Below are 19,660 nucleotides of genomic sequence, written 5' to 3' on the forward strand. Positions count from 1 at the left end.
GGCTTCAGTTTGCTTCTCTGAAAAAAGTTTAAGAAATGAATCATTTGTTTTTAATACTTATTAGTGAGATTTTTTTTTCCCTCTTAACTTTCTCACCTTCTAATTTTCAATACAAATGATGAATCATGAAGTCACTGGGATTTTCCTAAGCACATTTGGCAACCTCTTCAAATTTCTTGCCTATAAAGAAGTCTAATTTGAGATTTTTATTACAGGAAGACATCATTTATTGCCTGAATAAAATATGTGCTAGTGAAACAGATTAAGTGAAGAACTCCCATATGATGTAAGTTAAAAAAAAGTTTATATTGTTACAATGTGTTTTTTCCTTTGAGTAAAATCCTATTTTTAAAAATTTTCTGATGGTATTTAACTGCAGCATGTTTATTTTAAAGTTGTCCAAATTGAAAGAAAAATTAAAGTAAAAGTTATGTCTTTATGATTAGTTTCAAAATTTCTTTATATGATTGTCAGATAATTCAGATAACTGTAAATGCTTATTTTAATTTGAAACTCATTGATTTAATACTACGAGGCACTCAATGTTGAGTGAATGAAGGAAGGAATGGAGGAAAGAAGGACGTGAGGATCTAGAAAAAGTAGCATGACCAATTCATTGCAGTTTACCTGGGATTGCCCCTCTTTGTAAACTGGACACCCTTCTGAGAAACTGCTCAGTCCCTGGCAACTTGAATGGTTGGTCACTAGAAAATATAAGTTTAACTTACTATCTTTTGCTTTGTTTTAGAATAGAGTTGGCAAACTATAGTAGTTGGGCTTAATCCAGTCTGTAGCCTGTTTTTGTAAATAAAGTTCTACTGGAATGTAGCTACAACTATTCACTTAGCATGTCTGTGGCTACTTTCCCACTACAACGGTTGATTGCAACAGATCGTATGGCCTACAAAGCTAAAAAATATACTACTGTGTTCTCTACAGAAAAAGTTTCTGTATTTTTACATTCTGTATTTTTACTTACACATTTTGCACAATTTTAAAAAAAATCATCATTTTAGAAAATTACCTTTGGAAATGTCTAATTAAACTTGATTAAAAATATTTTTTTACGATTTGGGGTCAAAATAAAAAGTATTTATATTTTGTGACTTCCTAGTATATGCCAGCTACTGGGCTAATTTTTAGAAATAAATGTAAAACTAAAGAAGGCATTATCTGCTTCCTTGGGGAACTCATTTTATAGTTAAAGAAACAAACTCAGTGAGATTAAGTAATTTATTTACTCAAGGTCACAGAGTTATAGATTGAAAAACCAGTAATTAAAACCAAATCAAGTTTATTGCCAAATCTTACTAGTAACTATTGTCTGAATCTCTATGACATTATGGACTAGAAAAGGGAAGCGTGGGCAACAGAACCAAGACATGATAATAGATGCATAAGATTCATCTCAAGGAAAGAGCGTATTGGGTTAAGTATAAGAATAGCGAAAACAACAAAAACAACCTCTCTATCATATGAATGTCTAATATGCATCAGGCCACTGTGAACTTAAAAAAGCATCGTAGACCCTCCATATCCAAGGGGGTTGGGTTCCAGGCTCCCCTCAGATAACAACATCCTCAGATGCTCAACCTCCTTGCATAAAATGACATAGAACAATGCACCCACTCCTCCCTCTGCATCCACGGATTCCCAATCATGGACTGAAAATAGTTTTTATTCCATGGTTGGTTGATGCCAAACTCTCGGATATGGAGGGCCAACTGTATTTATTGAAAGAAATCTGCATATAACTGGGCCCGTGCAGTTCAAACCTGTGTTATTCAAGGGTCAACTGTAAAAGGAAAGCAGGAAACACTTGGAAGGAACTACCAAACTAAGGGAGTAATATGACCTTGGGCAGGAAATTAACTTCTGCTGTATATGTTTACACTTCCAAGGGGTCTTGACATTCCAGTAAACATTGTTGTGCCACTGAACTGCCTTGGTATGTTGAGCTACATAATACAATGTGGTGGAATGAGTAACACCAGAGAACTGCAGAGAGTAGAGTGTGAGAAAAAGGCCCCCTTCTTGGGGGACCAAATCACCCCCACCCTCCCCTCCCCAGCACAGGTGTTAGCGAGGGCTAGTCAGTGCCAGAGAAGCTGACTAGGAAAACTTTATTTTCATTTCAGAGCCGTTGTCCTGAGGGAAGGGAATAGCAATGGTCAGGGATGCTTTTAACATAGAAACATATCTTAAAATTATCTTGAAAATCTATTTATTACTTAAGGACAGTGCACAGTTTGTGAAAGGCTCATCCAAGGTAACTTAATATATCATGCACATACACATAAGTACTTTGTTGTCCATTTTTTTAAAAGAATAAGATACCTTGTGTAATGAGAAGGCAAAAAGAGACATGAAATGTTCATTATTAAACGGTTAATAATCCAGAACTGATGAAGATTAGAAAACTCAAATTCTAGAGTGGATTTTCAACCAGCCCCACCCTCTATTTTGTGAAGGAGAAATGGATAAACAGAATTTTATTTTCTTAATTCATGTTACAATAACAAAGATTTGTATAGTGCTCTACAGTTTACAAAACTCTACCCAAGTAACCCCATTTCTTTCTCAGAACAGCCCTCAAGGTAGACAGGATCATATTCACTTTAGAGTAAGCATGTCAAACTCAAAGGCTAACTCAGGCCAAATAAACAAGGTTTAAGTTTATGTGGGCTGCAAAAAAACAAAACAAAACAAAACAAAAACACAAGCTTCAATTTTCATAGAAACATAGGTTTATTTCAAAAAGTATAGTATAAAATAGAACAAGAGCAATGATAAAACCAATGTTTTCTTACATACCGTTATATTGGCTGGGCAGCAAAAATATTTGTTGTGGGCCAGATGTTCACAGGCAGTGAGTTTGACATGCTTGCTTTAGAGAAAAGGAAATGAGGTCCCAGGGAATTTAATTGACCTACCAAAGGCCATATTGCCAATGAGGGTTGGAGTTACAGCTAACGTCTAGGTGTCTAAACTGAATTTCATTCCTTTTTCATCTCATCATCATTTCAGTTCATGTGATGCAATCGTCAGCATGGATAGCATTTCTAAATAAACAAACAAATAAAACCCCAAGTTGCTACAGTGAACTGGAAATGCAGATAGTTCTTTGAGACCCTGATTTTGAATAAATGCCCAGAAGTGGGATTGCTGGGTGGTAAGGCAGTTCTATTTTAATTTTGTAAGTTGTTGTCTACAGCGGCTGTACCATTTTACATTCCTACTACCAGTTCACAGTGTTCCAGTTTCTCCACAGCCTTAACAGCACCTGTTATCATGTTTGTTTGAATACTGACCATCCTAATATTTATGTGATGATATCTCAGTGTGGTTTTGATTTGCATTTAACTGATGATTAGTGATCTTGAATGTCGTTTTGTATACCTGTTGGCCATCTGTATGTCTTCTTTGGAGAAATGTTTACTCAAGTCTTTTGCCCATTTTTTAATCAGGTTATTTGAGGATTTTTTATTTTTATTTTTTGCTGTTGAGTTGTAGAAGTTCCTTGAATATTTTAGGTATTAATTCCTTATCAGATATATATTTTTGCATTGTCCATTGCAGCATTAATCACAATAGCAGAGGGGCAAACAAATATCCATCAATAGCTGAATGAATAAAGAAAATTTTAAACACACACACACACACACACACACACACACACACACACACACGCCCCATATCACACTGGAATATTATTCAGTCATAAAAAGAGAAGAAAATCCTGTCATATGCTGCAACATAGATGAACCCAGTGGCATTATGTGGAGTGAAATAAACCAGTTTCAGAACAAATACTGCATGATTCTATCTAATGAGGTATCTGAAGTTATCAGACTCTTTGAAGCAAAAAGTAGAATGGTGGTTGCCAGGGGGTGGGGGAAGGGGAGGTGGGGTGTTGCTGTTCAGTGGGTATGAAGTTTCAGTCATGCAAGATGAAAAAATTCTAGAGAGCTGCTATACAACACTGAGCTTATAGTTAACCACGCTGTACACTTAAACATTTGTCAAGAGGGTAGACCTCATGTTATATGGTTTTGTTGTTGTTTTTTACCACAGTTTTAAAAATTAAAAAAGAAAAACCAAGATGAAGGAAGGGCTGGGGGCACTAAAATGTAAAATCTATTCAACACATTAGTTAACTGCTTCTGAATAAAATCCACGGCCAACGACAATGCAGGGCCAGTCTTTGTTCCACTGATAGGCAGTTAGGGCAGTGACACAGAGAAGCCACCTGCTGAGAACGCGGCCTAAAAGTGACCAGTGGTGGGATACATGCAATTAACCCTTAACCCCCTCCCATTGACCGTCACGGGGGAGCGGAGCTGGCTGGTTCTCTCCATGCTCAGCTCTATACGTTGTCGGAGAGCAGTGGCCCCCAAATTCACCTCCTGTTTTGAGGGGTGGGTATGGACGGATGGTTGCATTCTCGACCGTCTTGAAATGACTTAGGAGGCGAACTTTCTTTTTTGGTTGACAGTCAAGGAGGTCCCTGGTTTATGAGAATAAACTCGGTTACATTTCCAGCTACAAATGACTGGCTCTCTCAGGAAATACAGATGGACAGTCCTTGGAGTCTGGAAAGTGTGGAAAATCTGATGAAGGAGGTGTGGACTTGGCCCAGGGAAAGCATTTTGGTGGGTCTAATGATTTTGGGAAAAATCTCTGCAAGGCTGGAACATTTTGCCACACATAAGTGGTTATTTCCTTAGCCTCTTCTACATTCACTGAGAGCTCTGTATAGCCCATTGGAGAGCCGAGAGCGAGGGAGCTGAAAAGCAGACCCAGTCCTGGTGTGTCAGGAAAGATATTTCAGTGTGGGTTTTCCAAATGTATTGCATGTAACAAAGCCCGTATTTCTTTTTTATTTCCGATGAAATCTGCCTCATTCTGGTTCATTGAACTCTTGGAAACATAGTTTAATATGTTCAGAAAGCCCTTTGAGCCTTTTGAGGGAGGACTGTAAAGGCTTTCACCACCGCCCCCTCCTGTAGAAGCAGGAAATCAAGTTCTGCCAAATGCAAATGAGCTCGGACTCCAAAAGGCAAAGTTTCAAAACGCAGAATGCTGCGGGATTGCAGACAGCATGCCCTGCCTGCACAAATTCTATCTGGGGGTGTAAGAAACTAGAGAAAGCCATCGTGACATATTTAAAAGTTGTGATTCAGAAATACTAACATGTGCAGATTTACATCAGAAAATGGAATACCATTTCTTCCTTTCCGTGCTGGCTAAAGAACCTCCCGGGGGTTCGGCAGGGCCCCCCTTTCTAGACTGGTCTGTGCTCTGTTTTAGAACAGAAAGGTCTCTCTTGGGTCTGTATGCCACAGTTGCTCTAAAATAATGCTGGTTGCCTGAAAGATGGCATTGGCTTTGCTGAAAGGAAATAGAAGCAGGTCCATTAGAAGCTACCGCCGTCCCTGCAAGGGTTAATGCAGTCAGTTCCAAGGGAGTTAGGCAACCACTGAAATAGGATAATAAATGTGACACTCTCAGACTATCAGTAGCAAATATTTGAGCTTATCAAATAACGGAGGAAGTAGTTTAGTTACAAATAAACCAATCTCTCATAAAACAAGTTTTCACACAGGGTCATTTCATTGAGCTGGAGACAGCTAGAGGCCACTGGCAGGCAGAACTCCCACTCTGTGTACACAGGCCCTCGTGATTAATGGACAGCCAGGGGGAGGCTGCGTCTTGCCGAGAAGCAGAGCGGGGCTGCATATCAGCAGCGCAGCCATAAACAGCATCTCAGGATTATTGCGAGGAAGTGACTCATCCTCTGGGAACATAGCTGGATTTGTGCTCGCTCTCCCTCACCACCGCCTTCTTTCTCTCGCTCCTCTCCCTTTTTTCCCCTGTATAGCAGAGACCATCGTGTCCTAGAAACTATAGTCGATGTCACTGCTTGGCACTTGCTGTGCAAAGAGAGGACAAGTATGTGGGTGTGAGGGGGAGGTGGCATGCTACTCTTAAAGTAACAGTGACTGCGCTGGCGCTGGCGAGGGGCTCCGTCGCCGCTGTTTTTCTGCAGCCTTTGAAATGAGTGTGTTGAAGGCATCTAATTTGGATTCCAGAAAAAGCACAAACACTGTTTTAGGGTAGGAAAAAAAAAATTAGAGCTCCTGTTTCAAAGTAAGATTCTCATTGAGATGAAGAAGAAATAAATATCCTGGTATGATTCGATGCAATTAGCAAGTAAAAAAAGAAAAAGATAGCTGACAATCTTTGGTATGTGAATGTCACCTCTAATGAAACAGAAATATACAGATGTTATTTCCTACATTAGGATATCATAGAGAGTTTGTTTTAATTCCCCCAAAATTTATAAAATAAAACATGTAGATTATATGGAAATAGAAATATACAGCTGAAAAAGTTCAACCATGATATATACCACTATTCAAAGGCAACCATTATGAACACTTTAGTATATTTTCTCCCCATCTTCTTCCAACATCTTTAAAAATAGATTGTTGAGACCTTAAGCATATGTAGAATTTTGTTTCTTACTAGTTTCAGCCAACATTTTAGTATAGTTGTGGTCTCATGTTCTTCAAGATTTCTTTATACATAATTTTAAAGCTGCAAAATACTTATTTTGCAATTTTAATTAACATAGGGCAGTTTATAGGGAATAGGTATATGTACGTGCTAAAAGCAGTATTTAACTGCTCTATTTTTGAGACATGTTATTTTATGCTATTATTCTCAGGGTTGACTCATTAACTTTTATATTTCAAATAAATATTCTGGCAATTGAATTTTCCATAGACTTAGAAAAGAACCAGCCCTGATCCCCTAGCCTTATAATGTACTTAACCCTACTAATGCCCTTTCTAAATGCATGAGCCTTTACTGACTAACCACCTTTGGATGTCAAGAAGAATTAAAAAGTGAAGGCATGACATTTCCATTTGCCCACTTCCCCCCACTCCCTACGGTACCTGCATTAAGATGCATTCTGTTTATGTGGGACATCTGGAACTACTTTTGATGACCATTATCTTTTCTCAGTCCAGGAACTGGACACATTTTCTCCCAATCAGCCCCAGAGCCATTATACATTCTGAACAGTAACTCCACTGTGTCTCTCCAACAATGCCTCTGCCTTTCTGTCATTTAACCCAGAATAAAAGTTATGTTGTGAGTGTTTGCATAGGAATATGGCACTGACTTCACTTAAACCATTAAAACTGCCTCCAGTCCGAGCGAGGTTCTTTTCTCGTTCCCAGAACAATGCCCATCAAGGGTTAAAACCCTGTGGGGGTGGGTGCCCATGGAGACTACCGCTGGCTCCCAAAGCAGAGGATTCAGCTTGTTTCCAAAGAGAGTTCCTCTAAATTGACTTTAATTTATATCCCTATAAGACTTACGTTAAAGGACAGAAAGTGGTTTCCTTTTAGAATAAAATCCAGGCTACCTAGGCTTTCCCCCCCCCCCCCTATAATGGATATAATTTAGAAGATATTTGTAGCTTTGAAAGCCTGTACTCTTTGCAGAATTCACTGTACATTTACTTAGTCAGAACTTACTGAGAAAGCAAATCCCAAATACTGAGGCATATTGCACTTTACTTGCAAAGTGCTAAGTCTTCGCTTTGTGACTCTCCTAGAGATCTTCTTTGAGGTGAACGGCAGCTCAGAGTTATAGGGAAATCTGCAACATAAAGAAACCAATAATTTGGACTATGGATTTGAAGAAAAATTAATACTTCTCTGGCTTTTTTTTCCTTCAAATCATTTGTAGTAAAAATAAATATGTTGAGTGGCCACTGTATGAAGATGGAGGTAAATGAACATTTATTGAGCACATACTATATGCGAAGCTTTATATGCACTTAAATACTTAATTTAAATCTTACAACAACAATTCTTGGGTTTAGGTGTTATTATCATAATTTTATCAATTAACAAACCAAACATGTATACTTAGTAAAGCCTGGAATGTCAGTCACCTCAAATGTTATCAATCACAAAGGAGAACTATTCACTTTTTTAACAGACAAAGGTGATTCTTGTGGCATATCACACAATACAACTAAATAGAAAATGAAAGCCAATCAAATGGAGGATTCTAAAAGAATCCTAAAGGTAAAACGTTATCTGAAGACACAATATTGTTTTCTTCTCCTGGAAATTCAAAATTGGAATTTTTCACAGTTTCCAAGAACTATGAAGACTTTCTATTGTATGTAGAATGAGCAAAGGAAGTCAAGGAATAAGTGAGGATATAGTTTTAGTACCATAGTCTGAGGTTCCCATCAACCTTCTTATTTTCCTTCTCGTAATGAACGAACACTCACGTTCCAGTTTTCCCAATTACTATTCTTACTCATTCTAGGTCATTTGACCCAATTTTCTTTCTGCCTGGTCAGACCCCGCTTCAGTTATTGGAGCAGAGGACCCAAGGGCCTTGGGAGGGAAGTGAAAAAAAGTAATACTTGAAGCAATAGAAGAATGCAGTAAGAATCACAACAGCAGGCACTATCTATGAAAGGCTTTCTCTGTGGCCAAGTTTGTGCCAAGTGCCTTGCCTGTGACTCTCACAGAATGCTGAATGGTGGGTGTCCAATCATTCTTATTTCCAATAGAGGAGCATGAGGCTCAGAGAGGTTTAAAAATTTGCCAAAGATAACAGCTAAGAATCCTTATTTAAACTCATCTGTCTGTCTCCCAAACTTTTGCTTTTTATGGTTGATCATATTGTTCTCTCACAGTTACAGTGATTTTATAGTATTCTCGTTTATCATAGTTCAGAGGCAGGTATTGGCAAGTAAACAATTAAAAGCCCCTGAATGCAACATGTCTAAACGTTAACCAAGAGGAGGATGTTATTCTCTAGGTCTTGAGAATGAGCTGAGACAATCATTCTTCTCTTCTGGATTTATGAGAGCTAAGTCAGAAGCACTGACCAGCACTTTCTCAGATCCTTTCGATCTCTGGGAGTATATGTTCTGTGTTGACTAACTCTTCTAGCTGAATCTTCCATAAAGCATAACTTCTTAAAAGAATAATAGTGCCTGGTGACTGTTAATATACAATTCTTTTAAGAAAATATGTGGAAAATATGTGTGTGTTTTTATTATTTTAGAGAGAGAAAAATGGAGATAAAGAGAGAAAGAGAGAGAGGGAGAAAGAGAGAGAGAGAAAGAAAAAGAGAGAGAGAGAGAGAGAGAGAGAGAGAGAGAGAGATTGATGTGAGGAGAAACTTGATCAGTTGCCACCCATACACATGCCCACCTGGGACCAAAGCCGCAACCCATGCATGTTCCCTTACCAGGAATTGAACCAGCGACCTTTTGGTGCAAGGGATGATACTTAACCAACTGAGCCACACTGGCCAGGGGAAGTTACAATTCTTCATGCAATCCCACTTGTCCCAAGGTTCCTGAGAGTCGCCTTAAAATGAGCAGAGGATATAATGAGAAGAGAGTCGGCTGACCATTAGAGAATTACATAGTCTCATTGGTTTGACTATGTTGCCTTCTTCAGCTCTCAGAATATGCTGAGATGACCTGGTGGAATTGACATGGTGCCCTACATGACTGGCAGCTCTCTCTAGGGTTGTCCAGAGTTAGTTATGTTTCTGTACTGTTCACATCAGATTTCCATGTTATACTTTGTACTTGATAGAAATCATCCTTCAAATAAAATAGCTATAATTAGTGAGTACTCTGGTGCTTTTCAGAATTAATATTGAACAACTATGCTTGTCTACAACTTTTGATTTGGCTTGATTCCATATATATGGGGCAATAATAATATTTTTGCAAATATTAAACCAATTCATTTAAATTGTTTCCCTTAATAGTGCCCCATCCACCCAGCTCCCACCCCACTCCAGGCCTTTGCCACACTATTGTCTGTGCAAAAGATGGCACTATTTTAAGTTTGGAGAGCTTAGGTTCTCTGTGGAAGTTCTTCAGATGGGAGTTAGCAGGTACTGATGGACTTTAGGGAAATCTTGGGGTTCACTCTTTCACCCCGTCCAAAGCGAATTCCTCACACTGTTTTACGTATGGAGCTCATTGCCAGAATGAGAACCTTGCCTAGACCTTCCAGTGAATTCCTGAACCTGTTGGCAGAGCAGTGGTGCCCATGGGCTAGAATTAGTGGTTCTCATCCCTGCCTTTACATTGCAACCGCTGTGAGCTTTGCATGCCACCTAAGCTCAGGCCCAAACTGAGACCAATTAAACCAGCATCCCCAGGGGGTGAGGCGTTGGCACCAGCACCTTAAAAAGTCTGCCCAGGTGATGATAATGTGCAGCGAGGGCCAAGAATGAGTTAGTTAGCTGCAAATTACTATTATCCAACAGCAGCAAACAACTTTTTATTCCCTGGCCTCATACCTGAGTCAGTTCCACTCCACTTTATTTGCTATAACTTAGGAAGATAACCATAGTTTAATCACAGGATATTTTCTCTACAGAGGGATAATTGTGCATTCATTTAATGTTAAGAGTTAAACTATGACTTAGCTGGTTTGGCTCAGAGGATAAAGCATTGGCCTGTGGACTGAAGGGTCCCAGGTTCGATTCAGGTCAAGGGCACATGCACACATGCCTGGGTTGCAGACTTGATCCCCAGTGGGGGGCATGCTGGAGGTGGCCAATCAAAGATTCCCTCTCATCATCTCTCTCTTTCTGAAAAAAAAAATCTCTCTCTCTCTCTCTCTCTCTCTCTCTCTCTCTCTCTCTCTATATATATATATATATATATATATATATATATAATTTTAAAAGAGTTAAACTATGACAAGAGCACAAATTAAGGCAAAATTGGGAAATTGGGGCTGCTTTTAGTTAACATTCATGCTCTGCTATTTGTAAGTACAAGTAGGACTAACACAGTGCTTCTCAAACTTGGCACTATTGACACGTTGGGCCAGATAATTCTTTTTCTTATTTTTTTAGGAGGGAGAAACATTTCCATTTTCTCTCTATGTGTGACATTTTCATAGTGTTAGGCAAAGAATAACCTAAGATTTATTTTTATAGGGAAGAGGGTAACGTACCCTTGTGCATTGTAAGATGTTTAGTATGCTTTCTGGCTTTCACTCACTGCATGCCAATAGCACCGCCTCCCTTACAGTTGGGACAAACAAAAATGTCTCCAGACAATAGAACATCACAGGGATCCAGACATTTGCTTAAAAGAGGGAGAGGTAGGAAGAGGCGAAAGTAGGCAAACACTAATCCTGGGGGTTAATCCATTACAGTCAAAACCGCTGTCAAGATAAGTAAAATTTCCAGTCTAGCCATCCTTGACAGCTACTTCCTCCCCCGAACCTTTTCTCTCTCATTGTGACAGTGGCTGGCTTTAAGGAATGCAACTGCAACTCAAGAAAATGACGTGTCAAATCGGGGGCTGTTTAGAACTCCAGGTATGGTCTGGAAAGGAGACTTTAAGATGTGGCTGAGTTAACGACAGCTTTGGGTTTTCCTACGTTCAATACTTCCTTTCTCTCTTCCTTTATTTAATTCACTCTCTTTTTAGATGACAAGCATGTGCATAATTAAAAACAACCGGGGTTTAAGTCAGTTCTGTGACACTGCAAAACCTATTTCACCATTAGTGATTTATTCCATTCAGGAAACTAAGCTGCTTAAGCTCAATTTATGTGAAATGCATCCGAAAGATGATAGGAATCTTGTGATCAAAATGCATATGAATATGTTGTGTATGAAGACAAACAATCCTGTTTCAGTACAAATGACTTTGATCTTGGGATATTAAAAGCCTAAACTGGAAAAACAGCGGGTCAGTCTTTTAAAAGGTATTCTGTAGAGTAGCTGCAATGTAATACCACACAAAAACATAGATGGGTTAGGGAAGACTTTAAGAGGTCAAGTGGTGCAAATTCAGTTTAAGCAAAATCTAAATTCAACCACATTTATATACTCCATGATTCTCATTGTTAATTTCTCAGTTGCTCTCTATTTTGGGGATGTATGTGAGCTCCCCCCGCCCCCCTATACACACACACACACACACACACACACACACACACACACACAGGCTGAAAAAACCCATGTGAGCTATGTGAAAATAAGCCATTAGTGCATAATTTGGTTTTGTGTATCTCCAAGCTTTAGGGATAAACACACAAACAAACAAAAAACTACCCTTTTCTGGTAGCCTGAAACAATCTTTAGGATTCTTGTAATATTTCCAACAGGAAAGCCCAGCAGAGAACTGCCCTACCTTGACGCAGAATGTGTATTTATTTCCTCGGTCCTGAGCCTACCCCTCTCCTTCCTCTTCTTTCTTTAAACCATATCAGAACATTTTCATTTTCTCTCAATGTGTGCCCACAGGCTCTTGAACTATGAAACCCTCGAGTTGGTTTATGTGACATTTTCGTGTGTTAGGCAAAGAATGGCCTAAGATTTATTTTTAATGTTTTAGGGAAGAAGGCAAGAGACCCCTATTTTTTGTCCTGACCCATAGGGACCCTTAGTTTAGGCAAATGTGTCCTGCAGACATGTTTTTGTTTGTTCTCATCTTCTAAATTCAATATGTTGACATTTGCATACACTTGAAAGTTATTACTTTTCATCATTAGGCATTTCTTAGTTTATGGATTTGTCACTTATTGCTATTTAAAGGCATTGTGTAAGGTCGCTTTGTAACTTTAGTCTAGAGCAGTGATGGCGAACCTATGACACGCGTGTCAGAGGTGACACGCGAACCCATTTTTTTGGTTGATTTTTCTTTGTTAAATGGCATTTAAATATATAAAATAAATATCAAAGTGTAAATCTTTGTTTTATTTTGATTGCAAATATAAAAAAATTTCTATATGTGACACAGCACCAGAGTTAAGTTAGGGTTTTTCAAAATGCTGACACGCCAAGCTCAAAAGGTTCGCCATCACTGGTCTAGAGCCTCCCCATTAAGTCATAAATTTACTGAGTAAAATAAAACAATAACTAACCAAAGAAATCCATCCTAATGTGATTTTATCATATCTATCTCTAATATTAAATTCTACATATTTAATCTTAGAAGCATACTTGTATCTAATTCTTATATATCACTTACTTTTCTATTTTTTAGAAACTTTTCATGTAAAATGAGTTAAAAAAAAAAGTGTACATCTTAAAGGTCTGGATTTTCCATGTATAAAACTTGCCAAACGCTCAGTTAAAAGCAGTGAGTCTCCTATGGGAGGAAGAAACTCCACATATTGAGCACTCAAAGGTAATCAACGAATCAGACAAACCTTAGTAAGAATCTGGGCATTCCAGGAGTATGTCTGGAAACTATCTCAGTTGCCAAACTTCCAAATACTGAAAGGCGTGGGCCTGTCCTTCCTGGAAATTTCTGCTGATTCACGTTTTCATTCACAGTAACACATCTCTTATGTCCATCCTCACAGCACCACAGCAGCCTGCTTTCTAGCCTTTACCCAACTGTGTCTCTGAGTGGATGCTCACTGCACAAAAGAAGGTTTTACATCAATGAGTTCTGCAGAACTGGAGAGTGGCTTTGAGGTAGAAATGGGGGAAGGCTGCCCCGCACCTCACCTGCTGCTTCATGCTGGCCCTGACACATGGCCGTTCAGTTGGGTCCTGCAAGGTCTGATCCTATAGATGTGGACTTGCAGCATTGTTTGCAAATAGTGGGATCTGTTATTGTTAAACCTAAAAGTGTAAAAGGACTTCTGGGAAAAAAAAAAAAAAAAGGCTGTTTCTCTTCTCCCTCCCGGTCTTCCTTCCTTTTTCTTTCCCCTCCCTTCTTAGAGAGGCAGTATAGATGGTAGGTAAGAAACTGGACTTTGGAGCCAAGCTGCCTGACTTGAAACCCACTCCAGCACTTACCAGCTGTTTAATCTGAGGCAAACTAATTTCTCTGTGACTGATTTTATTCACCTGTAAAACCTCTCTCTTAGAAGGTTGTTGTAAGGATTCAATGAATATATATATATATATATATATATATATATATATATATATATACTCTGATAGCAATGTTTAGCACCTACTAAGTACTCACTGAAGAAAAAAAGGGTTTATCTTGTATATGAGGCAGATCTCTGACATGTGGGATATTCTGTGTAAGTGGCCAACGCCATCCCACCCCCTTCCTTTATATCACCCAACTTCAAGCCCTTGATGAGCACTCCTGATTTACAATCTCAGTTTCCCAGGAGAGAAAATACAATTGGTCCCAAATATGCTGGGGATCCCCTACAAATCTGAGTCTCTGTAACCTTGAGGCCATGGCCCTTTAGTACATCTGGAGTTTTAGGGATCCACTCTGTTTGAGGATAGTTCTTAGCAAAAGGGCAGGCATGCCTTGAACAGACCTTTCAAAAAGTACCTGCTAGGTTATTGTATCAGTGTGCTAGGACTGCCATAAAAAATCCAACAGGCTGGGTGGCTTAAACAGCAGGAACTGATTTTCTCAGTCTGGAGGCTAGAAGTCTACAATGAAGGTGCTGGCAGGGTTGGTTTCTCCTGAGGCCTCTCTCTGGCTTGTAGATGGCTGTGTCCTCACATGGCCTTTTTCTGTCTGCATGTGTTTCCCTGTTGACTCTTCCTCTTATAAGGACACCAGTCCTATTGGATTAGGGCTCTATTCTAATGACTTCTTTGAACCTTAATTACTTCCCAAAGGTCTATCTCTAAATATAGTGGAAATTAGGGTTTCAGCCTATGGATTTTGGGGGACACAATTCAGTCAACAACATTTATCTTAGATACCTTCTGTGAGGCTCCTGTCTTAGGAACTGGTGAAGAAGAGGGTTGTCTTACGTCTAGCTTTAACCTTAAATCATTTGATGACTCTAATACTAGGAGGTGGTGGGGCAGTGGATAAAAAGTCTTCTCTTCAAGCTGCTCATTAAATTGACTTAGAGTCTTGATAGCATGGAGGACTTCTAATAACTCTATCATCAAGTTGTTGCTGAAGCATAGCCATTTGGTATAGGGTATTGAGTGGATATTCTGTAAATATGCACTTGATTAAATTAGTGAATAAATTATGTCTATGTATTTCATACATTAATATGATTAATTTGTACAGATTTAAAAATACTTATGTGCCTTAGTTCTTATTTCCATAAACGCTTGGATTGAAGCTTCAGAGTAAACCCAATAACAGAAATGCATCCCATAAAGGTACACCATTTTTCTTTTCTTTTTTAAAATTTTATTATTATTTTTTAAATCTTTATTGTTGAAATATTTTCCCCCTTGGACCTCTTCTAGCCCCGCCCCACCCCTCCACATCCTTCCCACCCTTGCCCCAGGCCTTCACCACCCTATTGTCATTGACCCTGGGTTATGCATATAGGCATACAAGTTCTTTGGTTGATCTTTTCCCATCCAACCACCCTCCCCTGTCCCAGGCTTTTCTTATCTTGCTGATTAAAACTCTTCTTATGATTTTTCATTTTTCTGACAATAAAAGCCGCCTACACGTCATTATGTTGGGAAAGATGTCTACTCTCCAGGCCATTATGTTAAATTCAGCAGACTTTTCTTCAAATAGACTGAACCTCAATTAAGTGACAAATAAGAAAAGAAAAATGCCATTAATAATAGGTAGAAAGTTACACCAAAAGAGACCAAATGAGTACATTCTACATTCCTATAAAAGTTCTTTCTTCTTTGGAAATATATATATTTTTTTCATGCCATAATTGATACTGTCTCCGTGGAAACAATCCTGAAACTAGTTGCATTACTGGAAACCATGTACTTTAAACTTAAATTATAGTAATGTGTTGCCTCTTCCTGTTAATGCCAGTCTTGCCAGTAAAGGCGATCTGAGTGCTTTTCTATCATGTTAAAGGCTAAATCTGATGGGAAGATATTCCAAGACAGAAATGTGAGTTGAGAAGGGTGCATACACAACTCTCAGTGTAAAGTAATAATACACTGACATTTTGATTTTACTCCTGGGTTTCTTGGCTAGGCTAACGTAGCTCTGCGCCCACAAGACAAAGTCAGCTTCCTGAGTCTGTAAGGGTGTGTGGGAAATTCAGTAAACTCACACCAGGAGGCTTGGTGGGGGTGGGGGTGGGGGCGAGGAGCCAGTTTTTCTCCCATGTGACATTTCAACACTACAGTTGGCTGGTGTTTAAAACAGTTATTAGCAATGTAGTTGAATTTAACAAGTCCCCCACCTTCCCACCTCCCCTTTAATTATAGTATGTAAGGCGCTGTCCTAGGGATCTTGGAGATGAGAAAGTGAAATAGGCTTGGCCTGCAACGGAGTCACAATTCAGGAAGGGAAATCCAAATTGCTTTCACTACTCAATCCAACCTAATAGAATATACTGAAGGTACAGCAGCCACCTGGAAGCACAGAAGGAGACAAACTTGTAAATGAGAGAGACACGTAGGCACTACCAACCCACTGCTAGGCATCCATGTCTCTGTCCCAGCACAGGAACCACACCAGCTGGGAATAGGGCAGGTGACTTTTCACCAAAACCCAGGAGTGACTTTGGGATGCTCAAGTGGGAGGAGGGGAGAAAGACATTCAACCATCTCCCTGGAAGTCAGTTTTAACCTTGCTATTACCAAAAGGTTTCATTTTATTTTTTGCTACCTAGAGGCCAACATTCTTGGAAGCAAAGAGATGGCTGGCTTTCCAGTTATGTTTTAGGATGGGAGCTTAAACCTATGGAATATGACAACAGTCTGGTCAACAAGAGAGCGGTTAGCAAAGACATCTTTGATGTTAAAGTAAATTTATTAAATGTGAGTCCCCCCATTTCTCAGATAATTAAAGCATTACTTATGGCGAACAAGCTTATTTATTAGCATGTGTTTACTTTTTGATACTGTGTTTTACATATATTATAATTGAATATGCATGGCTTAACTGGTTTTTTTTGGCACAGCCACTAGAAATTTGGAGTTTAAATGCTCCTTTTTTTTTCTTCTAACAAAGCATATGCTTGAAGTTGCTGTTTGCTGTGGAACATGTTTTATTTAATGTTAGAATTTAAATATAAAGTCTTCATTGATCTAATACTAATTTTATCTTTTTGGCAAACGCCTCTGATTTAGCAAATTCACTAGTCACGCTGGTTTGATTTAGGAACCCAAACAATAGAGGGGCTATCTTTACAAAGTCATAGTAAGAGAATATCAGCCAGCTAAACCTGGCTCCAATACTTGGTAATCATTCATTATTTCTTGAAATATGCTGAAGAGTTTGAAATTGAAATGGCATGGGTGAGGACAAATATTTATTACACAAATAATTGGTGGCAGGACTATCTGGAAGGTATTTATTCAGAAATTAAATGAAGATAGATTCAGTTTCAGCTCCTTTAAGTCACTGTGCCTGCCCACGCTACATGAACCACACAGCATGTGAAGAAACTCTAAGAGCCCCTTTCTCTGAACCGTCTTCTCAATCTGTTCACCAAATGAGATTTTGTTCTTGTTATTATCTTGAATACTGACCCTGTGGCTTTATTCTTGTATTTCCTTATTTACTTGACATTATAAATGAAATGTATCCATTAGTAACCAAATACCATTAATAACCAAATATGCTGAATACACTGTGCCTCTGAAGTTGAGACTAATACCAAATATTAACTTAAAAAAATACAGCTTTCATTGGAATTTCAGATATATAAAACTGGGATTTGGAATGCAAGCAATCTATTTATAAAGATAAAAAATAAAGTACTTTCTATCTTTTAATCATAAACCATTTTCCTGCAATTATGATGAAGTTGGAGAGGAATTGCCAATAGGCAGGGATAATGATGCTGCTGCTGACAATTTAGTATCATGTAGACATATAAAATCTCATGCTTGTTGTGCATATTTAATATGCTGACTTTGAATAAAACACTTTGACTGTAAAGAATTTTTTAATACCTTGAAAGGAAAAATCATCAAAATATCTATGAATGTTAAACATTTATGACCACCTGTTGCTCTACCGAACTCCCATAACACTCTATTTATACCTTTATTATGAAACTTATCACTTTATTCCTTGTATTATAGCTATTTGTAGAGCTGAGTTTCCCCAATAGCCTATAAACTCTTTGAAAACATGATATAGATCTAATTCATTTTTGAATGCTCCATTAACACCTATTCCAGAAGTAAAAAAAAAATGTTTATGGAATGAATAAATGAGAATGACAGGTGACATTATTTTCATATTACCACTCCAGAATTGATATTGAGAAATTCAGATTTTGGGAGCAAAGCTATATGCATATGGGGGTCAAGAAGAGTAACGCACATTCCCGAATGAGTGAAGGTTAGCTGATGACTTCAAAGCCACCAGCAGACCATTTACTTTATCTGGGATCAAGGACTCTGCATGGATAAAAGGCAAAGGAAGTATTCCTCCTTGAAAAAAAGATGTTTTCTTAAAATAGAAGTTTTCTATCTAAAGCCCCTTTAATTCCTTGGGTTCAGCTCCATGAAATCACTCTCCTTGAAATTTAATCATCCAAATCCCCAAATAATAATTTGGGGAGAGGTAAGTTACCATAGAAAAAATAGAATTTTGGTAGAGTTATAAGTCTAGCATTAAGAAAATGTGACCTGGTTATACACTCATTCCGGAAGCACTGTGGTTAGAATTGGTACAAAGCCACTCTTGGTTAAAGGCACCAACAGGTTACGTAAAGCCTTTGCACAAATTAATGGACAACCATAATTGCTAAAGTTATTTAAATCAAGACAGATGTTTACATGCATATAAGTCCGATGCTGTGATTATTTTTTGTTTGTATGTTTGCGTTAATAAAAGAAAGAGACTTTGGAGAAAAATAGGCAAACTCTTCTACACATTCTTTTCTTAGGGAAGGAAATTTGCAGTACTAGTGAAGAGTGGAAATACTTAACGATTGATCAATGAAATTCTTACAGACTCTCTCATTACACTGATCTTTTCTTCCACTACTCCCCACACACCCCCGCCCCCTCCTTTGCCTCAGATTTGGCAGTTGTAGCAGGGGTTGTGGTTTTCATGAAAAAGCAGATTTTTTTCCCCTTTTTAGATGTCCATGTTTCTACAAATGTACAACTTTAGAATTTCAAAATACAATAAAAATTTTGTCACTTTATAGATTTTGATTTAATTTATTTTCTAAGCTTCATCATTCTTTTAATAGTAGCTGACAGATCCGACCCTGTTCCCATATGCTTTCTGCTATTTTAAAAGAAGCAGAACACAATGCCTCAGAGAAACACCATGTGTTTCCAAAGTGTGAATCTGAAAGCCATCCATCTGGTCATGCTGGCATCTTTCTGAATTGTATCTGATTGAAAAAATGTATTCAACATTTTGCAACTCTTTGCTAGATGAGAAAGATAATAAGGCAAAGGAGAATTTTCTTCGTTCCTATTTATGAAAAACCAAGTCTGTTTCCTCAGCCTGGAATAAATACCTTGCCCACCCTTACACCTGCATGGTCCCAATCATCTATCAAGACCCAAGCATGTGCTTTTTCCTTATTGAATTCTCTGTAACCCTCACTCTATATTGCTTGCATAACTCCATTCATACTGGTATAAAAATGCTCACTTAATTTGATTAGACTTGTTTCTTTAAATATTGCCTCTCTTTTAATCTCTGAGCTCCTAAAATAAAAGGCAGATGGTCTTCAATGCAATTTAATTCAACAAAATATTATTGGACTAT

This window comes from Myotis myotis, unplaced genomic scaffold, assembly GCF_014108235.1.
Source record: "Myotis myotis isolate mMyoMyo1 unplaced genomic scaffold, mMyoMyo1.p scaffold_m19_p_3, whole genome shotgun sequence".
Classification (NCBI taxonomy): Eukaryota; Metazoa; Chordata; class Mammalia; order Chiroptera; family Vespertilionidae; genus Myotis; species Myotis myotis.